Raw genomic sequence first — 12,037 nt, forward strand, 5'->3', positions numbered from 1 at the left:
GATCAGCCCTAATACTCTTTTCTCTTAGAATTCTCAATTTACTTCTCACCTTTGAAGTAGGCGATTACTCACTCCGGTAGATCACTACTTCCGTCGCTTGTTTTGAGTCTCCCGTCTTTAAACTCTAGAGCTATTCTTGGTTCGATCTCCTTTTCAAGAATTGTGCCAAACTCGTGCCGTGGGCTAGCGCGCATATCACCATTTTCTTGTATAGTGGCAGATGCCGCTTTTTTAAAATGCTTGATAGGTATAGTAATTGCCGACGTGAATTACCGTCCAACCTGGCACACTTGATACCACGTAACCCGTTAAACTCACAGTCCCAATGAACTGAAAATAGTTCTTGTACAATAATTTCAGTACTGCGGCGGAATTATGAGTCCATAGCTTTAACACGACGATCCTTCATTTATACCGTGAATAAATAACGCTGGCAACATGACTGACAGCACAACACACTGACAACATTCATGGCAAATGGAATAGTATAGAGTCGTCGCCATGAACGAATGAATCGTCTGAATAACACTTCCTAGGTAATCCGTTTTTCACGTGTTCACCTTTACTTACACTTAAATTATTTCCTTTCCATGTCAAACCACCTTTCAGTTTCGGAGTCTTCACATATGTGTGCACACGCACTTGTAGTCTACTTCTCAGGGCATTCTTGGCCCTTTTAAAACCCAAGACAAAAGTGAACTGAATTACAACGTCCCAGAAAATGGCTGCTGATTCTGACCGCGTACATACAGAACTTTAACATAAATACAATAAATGCCTTATTCATTATTTGTCAGAAATTGACATTATGACTCGTTATTTTCTCACAATGAAATATTACACTTGCTGTGCGTGTAATATAGTATATGTTACAGAAGATTAGCGTGTTCTTCGAGAGGGGTAGGGTATGTGCCGACATCGGGTTCCACCCTCTGTCTACCTCATCTTGCACCCATATATGCAGGTCACACACGGGCGTCGGATAGATCTGAACCAAGCAATCCGAGAATGTTCTGGGACACTCCCACTATCAAAATACATATAGTGTTCTGTTATCCTAGTCGATTTAATGATATTGGATTCAATATAAACGGAGACGCTTTCTATTTTCTTGGTTTAGGATTACGTAGGAATTGTGATCACTCAAACGCCTTTGCTTGTTAGTGCGTTTACGACTCTTGCTCAAGGAATGTCTTGCTCAAACCCCAGAATATTACCATCGTTAGCATTGATTTGCCCCTTGTCTTAACATAAAAGCATTTGCGCTTGATTTTATACAATTCCACCTTTATGGCACTGTGGTTATCGTAGTCCAATTTCTACAGTCTCTAGATGTGTCTTCAACGCAGCCTGTGTGATGTTCCAATATCTGCTTGCTGCCTGGTTGATCAACATCGGTCTTGACAATCCCTAGAGTTGCATTGACCTTTTGGTTAACTGATGTGCTGAAAATCTAATGGTTGCTTTACTCAAGAATTTGAGTTCAGAAATGGTCAGTAGTTCTTGATAAGAATGGTGTTTTGATTCTTCTTATGTAACTTACTGTAGTTACATCAGAACTGCTTGGCAGATAAGGGAGTTGGATTCATTTGATGTTGAGCCGTTGCTCTGTTAGCATGTGCGTAGTGATTGTGCAGTCAGAATTGATGGTGAGTATATTTAAAATTATACCTAAAGAATTCAGCGAATCTTAGGTGATTTCCATTCTTCGCTTATTCTAGTGATTAGAATTCTACGGAGCAGTTATAAATACGTATTGGGAATACGTACTTTTGCTCTACTGCGCAATATCAAATATTATTCTAAGGTTTGTGTGATACTATAATCTTTCCAATGTTGCTTACATTGACCCCCTCATTCTTCCGGAATCTGAAAAGGATGGTAGAGTAAATGTTCCATTAAAATATTGCTCGGTATAGGCTTACGAAGTGCTGTTTTGTTGAGAGAATACAAGGCACGACACGTTCATCTTAGTGTGGAGGATATGGCAGGAGACGAAGTTAGTGAGCTCAGCACCCAGGGACAATATTGTTAAATCCCTTCCACTGCTAAGAATCGAACCTAGGTTTTTCCAAAAGGGAAGTTAATGTTGACATTTTCGTCGAGCAACCGTGGCTTATAATTAACATAATCGTAATAGTTTATAGACGAGTTACATGTGCACTTCCAATGTTTGAAACATATGAAGGGTTTACACTTACATTTACTGCCATACGATTATTATTGCCATACTTACGTTTACATATTTTCACTTCTCATGCATGTGAAGAATGGGGTGCTGTGCGATTTGGAAAATCATTAGTGATTAACGGGTAATGTAAAATAATATTTAACCCTTAACTACGGACGTTAACATTTCGTGCGTAGTTACTGATGTGAGGTCCCACGGATCACTACTAGAAATATGGGTTAGAACACGCCAGAGTATTCATTTTGATCTATTAACTGTGTATTCTAATAAAACGCACACTACTGCATTATGTTACATAAAACATAAGCAGTTTACAGCAATATTAAAGCAGGGAAAGTAATACAGTATTACTTGTAAGGTTGCATTTTCTTTGGTACAAAACAAGAGACTTGGGAAATGTCGTGAGTATTCAGTCTGTAACACATTTACATAACTGCATCCTAAACGTAGTGTTCATACAACGGAGCATATTAAAAAATGTTTATAATGATCACACGCAACAGAAAAATGGTACAGCACTTCCTTTCACCTTATAAATCACTCCTTTTCTGAGATTTTCGTAACATATGTTTCTCTTTGTTAAGAAACAGGGGTCCATCATTCTCATTTCTGACAGTGCAGGATTATTATCCATATGTCATTTTAATGCGAATATCTGTACTTCACAAATAAAAGTAAACATGTTCTCGTCCCGAGATGGTGCAGCTCCTTTCTGTCCCACTCTCAATAGAGGTGAGCTCCATGCACCATTTTGACCATATTCCAGCCCTCCTGGCAGTGCTGGGAATTGAACCCGGGTCTCTGAGGAGGTAAGTTAATCACACTACCGAAACGGCTATTTCACAAATGAGGAATATAAAGAATCGCACTTCGTTACATAAGTACGGATGTGAGGTCCCAGGGACCGAGCTGTGACAAGAGTCGCTTCCAGAAAAGTGACAGCTTTCGTTACAATGGGAGCACAGAGAAGACTGGAAGTGAGGAAACTAGACAAAGAGATTTTTAAGATCACTGATGCACGTGATGGGTGGAAAATTCGGGGTTGAACGGTCCCAGGGACCTCACGTCAGTAGTTACGGGTTAAAGTGTGTACAAACTTTTCTGTGTTATATTGCTAACAGAGAATGTAGCTTGAAATTTAAGTAATACAGTATTATTAATCGCTTTGCGTTGTTTTTTAAGCGGCGAAGTGTCCTTGCTTAGTTTTGTATATACTTGCAACATTTTATTGCCTCTGTGAAGTAAAGTATGATAAACACGTCCTTGTGATCAAAACAGTGATTAGGGGAAATATCTTAAAATGAGCTTTAATAACAGTTTGCTTCATCCACAATAAACTGTGAAGGCAATTCTGAGAACGGAAAAAAAATTAAATTCTATATTTATCGTGTCGAACTGTTAAAATCCACAGAACGTGAAACATAACCTTTGAAAATGCATTGCCACATTGTAATAGATGCAATTGTTCCTGAATCTCGAGGGAGTGTAACAGAGGTTTTTTGACTGCAAGACTGTTAGGTATATGTTCTATGTACAGCCAGAGTAATAAAGCGCCCATACTGTTTAGTTCCAAGAGAATCTGTCGAGTGTAGGGATTGTGCAACTTCACTGTTAAGATTTAACTGACACTCTTCCGTAATTTCAGTGTTTCACCACCTATTTAAAATCTGCGCCTCAATAAGCATTGATTTTTTTTTTCCGACCACATGCAAGCCTACGAGATTGAATACATTTGACCCTTTAAATGAAGAACAAAGAAAAAACTTCCGTGAACAAACATGAGGTACTGTAGGAGGCTCAGTATCATTCGCTTACTACAACTGTGCATTACATTTATCCTTTCATAATATTGTGTTATCCCAAGTGATTGAATAAGTTAGATGACGACAAAGATCTCCATATTTAAAAAAGTTCGCTACTTATTGTACTATTTTTCTCGTACAAAATGCAGTCTGTTACCGAAATGTAGGCAACTTCAAATAGACTCCAAAGTTGTAAGATGGACGGCATACAGATGGTATGGGATGAAAAGTCTCATTGTTTCACCAAGAGGACAAGTCCCTTCATTTTTAATTACTGTGATGGGGTGAATGTACCTTATGGGGACTGGTGTAAGTACCTAGGTGTCAATATAAATAAATATTTTTATTGGGGTAAAATAACTGGGTGTTGTAAATAATGGTCTGCATATGCTTATGAAGTTATTTAGAAATTAAGGATGTAAAGGAGAGAACGTGTAAGTCACTAGTACCCCAAGTAGAGTATAATTTAAATGTATGGGACCCTCACCAGGATTACTTCATTAGAGAACATCCAGAAGAAATCGGTGCGATTTGTTCTGAGCGATTTCAGGCAAACTAGTAATGTTACGAAAACGTTTCAATCTTGGGCTGCGAAGATTTGAGAGCAATAAGAGATGCTCTACTAAGCGGTATCTTTCGAGCTGTCGGTGGAGAAAAGTCATGGAATGACAGTAGTGAATAAGCTCAGTATTATTGAAAGTAGATCATAATATGAAGGTAGTTGGAATTCAGGAGGACTAATTCGGACACGTATTCCTTCATAGGAAGAGGAATTAAGGATTGGAATCATTCCAGAGGATACGTACATACATACATACGTACATCGCAATTATAGACTTGTCTGTCTGCAAGTCTCTGAATTGACTAAATGCCTCGCACAAGCCTCGATTTGTAACTAGGTCTGTGTCCTCGTCTGGTTCCATACTTCTATCTTTAAATCATTTGAAACTGTCTTAACACCATCATCGTTTTGGTTTTCTTCTACTTATCTTAGTAATAAGATTGTTTTTTACGTCCCACTAACTACTTTTGACGGTTTTCGGAGACGCCGAGATGCCGGAGTTTTGTCCGCAAGAGTTCATTTACGTACCAGTAAATGTACAGACACGAGGCCGTCGTACGTGAGCACCTTCAAATACCACAGGACTAAGCCAAGATCGAACGTGCCAGCTTGGGGCCAGAAGGCCAGCGCCTCAACTGTCTGAGCCACTCAGCCCAGCTTTTACTTCTCTTAGGCGGTGGTGTTGGTTATTAGTGTTTTAAGAGGACGTACGAATAGGCAACCATAATCTATTTTACTTCTAACCTTCCGTGATAGTCCATTGTTCTCCTAGGTAACCTGTCCCCCCATTCGCCTCGCCGGTTTATGCGTAATTGGAGATATTCGATAAAATTCCTACTTCTTTGTTTCAAGAAAAAAGAAACCCTAGGTGAAGAATTAATAGGGACCTGCCAGCCATAATTATTTGTAAGAGTTTACGATAATTTTTCTTCATAGGAAATGGACCAAGTTTGATTACAAATGGGAAGGGCTTTTTGTAATAACTCGTTAATAATAATAATAATAATAATAATAATAATAATAATAATAATAATAATAATAATAATAATAATAATAATAATAATAATAATAATAATAATAATAATGATGATGATGATAATGATGATGAAAGTAGTTAGTGAGGGGAAGTTTTCATCTTTCTCTCTTCTTTCATCGCACAAGCGATGACAATCATTCGTTCACAAACGACTTCTTGATAAATGGAAATACGAATCACGTTCCTCCCATATGGAAAAAATCTTTATAAAATCGAGATTATAAGTGCATTCTTAAGCAGTATTGACCTTCATTTCGCGATAGTTTTGCAAAATCGTGACTATTAGCTGCACGCATAGATGAGTAATACATGTGAAGGCTGGGGTAACTCGTACTTCAGAGCGAAGATTAACAATTTCATTGTTATAGAGAAGGTGGGGAAGTGCTACTGCCTCTATATGGCCTATTGTTATTTTTCTCCTGAAATAATCCCACGATTTGCGCAATACGTCATATTGCTTTAATGATCTTGGACCATGTTATGAGTTCAGTTACGCAAGAAAGTGATAGGATGACGTAAGTAGGACTGCTGCTTGCCGCTCATCTCGTCAGATGACGTCCCACATTGGCTGACGTTATTGTACTAGTGACGTTGATATTCTCAGCAATACTAAACTACTGCATTTCCTTCAGACTTCCAGGAACATAATGCCCCTATTTAACGTTGGTTTGTTTCGGAAGTTAGCAGCATTCTGTCGCCGAAGTGGAGTCGTTCGTAGTGTAGGTTTCGCAATCTTGGGCATGGCTCTTCTTTTAAATCTCGAAAATGTGGCGCATGTTCTGAATGTTCCTGGGCATGACGGTTGGTGGAGGGTCTGGTTCAAAGTGCTATCGGTTGGTTGTTTGGAACGTCATATCAGACCGTTGTTAAATATTGCTTTACTTCTCACCCGTTTCCACAATAATAATAATAATAATAATAATAATAATAATAATAATATAACGATAATGCTATGGTCCCGGCTACTGTGTGCAAGCATTTTGGTTTGAAGACATTTAGGTTGCCTGAACATATTATCTGTATAGACCGATTTATGGTTGAGTTTTAATCAGTTTTGTCAGGTAAACAACATTTATTATTTTATTTTCATTTTTTCCAGCGGGTTGGGTTAGGAAAAATGTGATGGCTGCTCAAGGTTGTTCTTTGCTATTTTAAGATCTGTACCACGAACATCATTCGGTATATGATCACATCCAAACTTTGATCTTGAACTTGTAGAACTTCATGGTCTATCTTCCAGCCGCGAATATGCCATTGGCCCTCTCCCTTCCCCCCGCCCCCCCCCCCCCAAGTGACAATCGCTCCCAGCTTAAAATGTGTGACAATCGCCCCCAGTCCATTAGCTGTTTACAACTGAGCGTGACTCGCTCACTGTCCGGCTCCCTCCCAGGAAATTCCACAGGACTATCCCTTTCACTCTAAAAATTGCACTTGCCTGCTAGCCTTACTTCCTCTCATTTTCGCTCCCGAGTGTCATAGTGTTCTGGCCATATTTATTTAGTGCATTCTAGTTGCGCTTGATATGGAAGTTTCAACGAACAGTCACGGGTAATCGTACAATGTAAAAATGTTAATGTTAATTTGGTGCTGTACAAAGAAGAGATCGGCACGTTGCCGATGATCAATCAAGAGCCAACGTGGTGAACTGCTGTGTTCAAGCGAGCATCAATATGGACCTCCTGATGAAGCTCGCTTAGAAGTATTAAAAGTTCTCAATCAGGCGAAGAAGAGAACACGCAAGGACACGCCAGTTCTAAAATATATTGTTAACAAATTGGTAATCTCTACAACAAGGGCTATGATTTCGTAACCGAAATACCAGCACAGCAAGTTACGAAGAGGCCATTATATCGTCACAGAGCCAAATCGCAAGGTAATCAACGAGAACCGGAATCGCCTGAAGAAGTCGTCCTGGAAATGGAATTGCTTACCATGACAGATGGTGGTAGTTTTCTTTTGAAAGACAACTAGTGGAACTTTAGGAAAAGAAGCTTTGAGAAGTAAGCAAGATATTTTATTGATGGAACTTTTAAGAGCTGCAGTAAACATTTTTTGCAAATTTATATCAATCATGTAGACATTGGAAGTTCAAAAAAACGAAACAAATATATCTAGTTGTATTTGCTCTCTTGTCAAACAAAAGAAAAGAAACATATTCGGCTTTTTCGCCTTCTTATTGAGGCCTTACCGGAGTGGAATTCAGCGAGAGTGACGGTCGATTTTGAATCGACAGCAATTTCGGCCATTAAAGTTGTATCTCCAGCAGTAGAGGTAAAAGGATGCTACTTCCACATGAAAAAGTGCATCTGGAGACAAGTTCAAGATTTGGGACTTGCTTGTGAGTATATGAAGAACGAAGTGACAATGATCATCCGCATATGTGCTGCTTTAGCGTTTCTTCGAGCTGAGGATGTTTCCGATGGCTGGTTGGAAATACATTCAAGAGTACCTGACAATGAAAATCTTTCTGCACTTTGGACTATTTCGTAGAAAGGTGTATGGAGAATGAAGTAGTTCCAGTCGAGATTGGGAGTTGTTACGGCAGGCGGTATCGTACAACCAACTCCGCCGAGGGATGGCACAACAAAACTAACGCCGAATTTGGAAGACCAAATCCTCGAATCAAAGACCTCATCAAATGTTCAAAGAAAGAAGCAGAGAGCTCTGCATGTGCGCTGTTAAGGGCCCCGCTGAGTATGGAAGGTCAACGAAGAAAGACCGCTTACATCGCTCTAGATGACAGACTGGAAAGAACAGTTCAATAAAATAAAGAAAGCAGTGATATTGTCGCTTGTTTGAAAACAATTTCCCATCTCCAAAAACTTTCAAGAGTTGCTATGAAATCCAGAAGGTTCATCGTTGATTGGCGAGAGTAAATAATTATGTAAATAGTGTAAATAGAATCGGGGAGAAATGCAAATACAGTAAATGTCCATGCTTGAAACTGACGGAGCTTAATTTTTAGCACGAAGCCAATAGCTGATTTTAAACACGCCTATATACAAAAGATATAGTGTGATGGGAGTCAGCCGTCCTAAACACAACTGATCGTGGCGCAGTCAGTGTAACACTTTGCTCGTGCACGTAGCTGGCCTCTCCCTGTGGGTGGGGGTGGTAGGGGGTCTGAGCGTGGGATGGCGATCACGGGACCCTTAACAGAGTCCTGGCATTGCTTCGATTTACTTTTGCCACGCTCCTCACTTTCATCTATCGTATCCGAACTCTCTTGGTCAACTCTTGTTCTTTTCTGACCCGGAAGCTGTTAGGTTGCGAGGGCTAGGGAGTCTTTCATTTTCATGCCCTGCGTGGCCCTTGTCTTTTTTTTTTTTTTTTTCTGATTATTGCCTGGTTGTACTTCCTCTTAAAATAATCACCACCACCGTAGCTGGCCTGCAGAACACTTCTGGATTTAAATAGTAACACACCTTTTACGCTGGGAGCAATTGACACTGGGGGCGATTGACAGGACACCCCAGCCGCACGTCAGTTTTTTAATGACGAAGAAATGAGAAAAACGGTTGGTGATTGTAGTCATTGTAATTATTGGACAGCGTGGTTTATTAATTTTAATTAAGACATTTAAAAAAGCAACAACGAAAGCAATAAACATGTCTCCCGCTATAAAAGAATACATACCGGGCGAGTTGGCCGTGCAGTTAGGGGTGCGCAGCTGTGAGCTTGCATCCGAGGGATAGTGCGTTCAAACCCCACGGTCTTTTGCTCTGAAGATGGTTTTCCCGTAGTTTCCCATTTTCACACCAGGCAAATGCTGGGGCTGTACCTTAAGGCCACGGCCGCTTCCTTCCAACTCCTAGGCCTTTCCTATTCCATCGTCGCCATAAGACCTGTGTGTGTCGGTGTGACGTAAAACAGTTATAAAAGAATACATCGAGTCTACAGAAAGAAATGAGCTAAAATTTTTGGTGTATCGTACGCTACTACTTGGGAATTTTTATTTCAATCAGTATTACTGAATTCGAAAAATATAAAAATAAATGAATTTGATATCTCACGTGAAAGCAATGGGGACAGTTATAGATTTAGGCTATATTTTGCTCCTGTGGAGTTGACAACTCTGTTCCTAACTATACACAAGCGTACATTGTTGGCACACAGTCCTGTTGATTGCTTCATAATCTACAATAGAGGGTTCAAAGCCGAAGGACAAAGTAATTATCTTGGAGTCCAAGAGAGCGTCACTTCGTCTTAAATGATCAGTAGAGAAAGCGTTAGTTGAAAGGATTCAATACAACGTAACTCAAAACGCTGTTCGTAATATACAGTATGTGTACTTGGTTTAATTTTCATTAGTTTTATGAATGCTAACATTCGTGAGTGTGGTATTGGTCTAAATTGTTTTGAATCATGTGTGACGAAAGACTTCTTTTATATAAAATATATAAATTATATTTTGGGTAGCATATGTATCCATTTTACTCAAATAAGCAAAGGATGTTAATTGCTCCCTGTCAATACTTCTTTCATGTCCTGCATATTTAAAAGTCCAGCCATGAGCTCGGAAAATTAAAATACTTCGGCTGTCCTGCTCATATTTTCTTTGTATTCGGTAGTCGAACGATAATTTCATTTTGATTCAGTATTATAGCGAAATCAAATAAGTGTAGAACATTATGAAGTAAAAACATAAACTTCAGATGCATTCTCTCGTAAACTTTATATAAGCACGATTATACATACAGCGTGTACTTCCCCTATTAATGCATGAGTGTATATTTTGACTGTCAAGTCGAAATCCGTTGAGCTAAGCAAATATCTTCTTGATGTTTACACGATGAAATAAACACGCCTGCATGCTCGAGGTCATCAGTCTCGAGCAGACATGACACTATTCTCACATTACCACGTACTAGACTTCGGCGTTAAGAATGGAAATGATAAAGAAAATCATAGTTATTATTAACTGAGTCGTTCGCTAGCGTGTTCATTTGAGAGTTGTCTGTAGAACTTCGTAGGTAACGCGAGATTGTACAGAGCTTTCTCATCCTTTTTTCCTTGCCTGTAAATTTCAAATGAAACTTAGTTTATATTCGGAAGGGTTACCTGACATTCAACAGCACAGTGGGAGGTGGGTCTTATTATAAATTTTATGTGAAGAACTACTATGAAACCGAGTTTACTAACTCGGTCCTCTACCCTTGTTAATTACACGTAATTCGGCACCGTGGCAATTACTAATTCGGTCCCGTTAACTAACAATATTGTCTATCCCATTTCATGACTGTCAGCATTGGTAACTTTTCTTAATGCTTTGTAATATTAGTTATGTGATAAAATTTAGTTAAAATATGTTTAAAATGTACTTAATAATGACTTATGTGGTGGGAAAGCATTCTGACACAGGACGACCGTAGCCTTACCGGCTGATGGTACCATTTTGCAATTCTGAATTTTTTACAGTCGGTTTTCCTTTTCATTATTTTCGTATTTGTCAGTTTCATGTACTCTGTTTCTTACACTGAACACTTTCCGAAATGCCGGTAAGCTTAATACGTAGGGACGGGGAAGAGTAAAACATTCTATCGATTTTGGAATGAGAGTATTGGCAGTTTTTTGTGGTGCGCATAGTGCTTTCCGTAAAATCTGCCCACATGGAAGAATGGGACAGACTCGGTCTGTATAGGTTTCCAGAATATAGGCACAAAATTGTCCTCATGTTGTGTTTGGCATCGCGAAGGAAGTCCTCGGCTTAACTGTCGGCCACTTCTTTCGGCCTTAGTAGTGGAGGTCGATTACGTTGTTGAGAAATTTTCTGATTTCCGAGTAGTTCTGTTTAGTCATTTGTCAAAAGTAGGTCTTCCACTTTTTCCAAGAACTTTTTCATAAATGAAAGAACCTTTAATCACGACATAAGGAAATTCAGTAGACACGCCTACGTGAAGTGGCTGCTCAAAATCACACAATACAAATAATACAAACCTCTGCAAATTTACGTCAGCACATCCAAGGCAGAGTTAAGACAAGGTGTTGGGGCAGAATTCGTATGCAGCCCTCTGGACACATTATCGGATGTTGTAATGAGAAAGTAGACATGCCTCGTGTAAGCTGAAGATCTTCAGATTTTATCTTCGAAAGGAAAGAATCTGTTGAATGCACAACAAATAATGTTATCTTAGCGATATGTAATCATTATGGCTATCTTGTGCGTTAAACTAGACACTGTAGTAGAGCAGAAATCTGCCTTATAATGCTGTTGGAATAATCACTTGCTGGATTGGCTAATGAGTTGGAAACTATATTAGCAAGCAGAATTCGAGGTGATTAAGCCGATAACAGGGAAAACCCAGGTTCATTGACCAGACTTCAGTCGATAGTAATGTGTTCTGTTTCTGCGATACTCTTTTCGATCTTAACCCTATAAAACCTAATGGACTCACGATTATATTTTGTAAATTGTACTGAGTAGGCTAAAAATATTATTTCCTTGA

At 39.2% G+C, this 12,037-nt stretch overlaps 1 protein-coding gene across 6 annotated transcripts in view; it reads left to right on the forward strand.

Annotated features, from left to right (window-relative positions):
* The window catches only part of LOC136878734 (PRL-1 phosphatase), a 364,304-nt gene that overhangs the window by 243,820 nt on the left and 108,447 nt on the right, over positions 1–12,037 (forward strand). Inside the window, exon 1 of one of the 6 annotated variants that reach the window (XM_067152187.2) lies at positions 1,568–1,649. The exons of the other annotated variants lie outside the window; for them this stretch is intronic. The gene's annotated coding sequence lies outside the window, so the exon portion shown is untranslated. Of the gene's footprint in view, positions 1–1,567; positions 1,650–12,037 lie in introns of those variants that run through there. 6 annotated transcript variants of the gene reach the window in all.

Source organism: Anabrus simplex, chromosome 8 (genome assembly GCF_040414725.1).
Source record: "Anabrus simplex isolate iqAnaSimp1 chromosome 8, ASM4041472v1, whole genome shotgun sequence".
Classification (NCBI taxonomy): domain Eukaryota; kingdom Metazoa; phylum Arthropoda; class Insecta; order Orthoptera; family Tettigoniidae; genus Anabrus; species Anabrus simplex.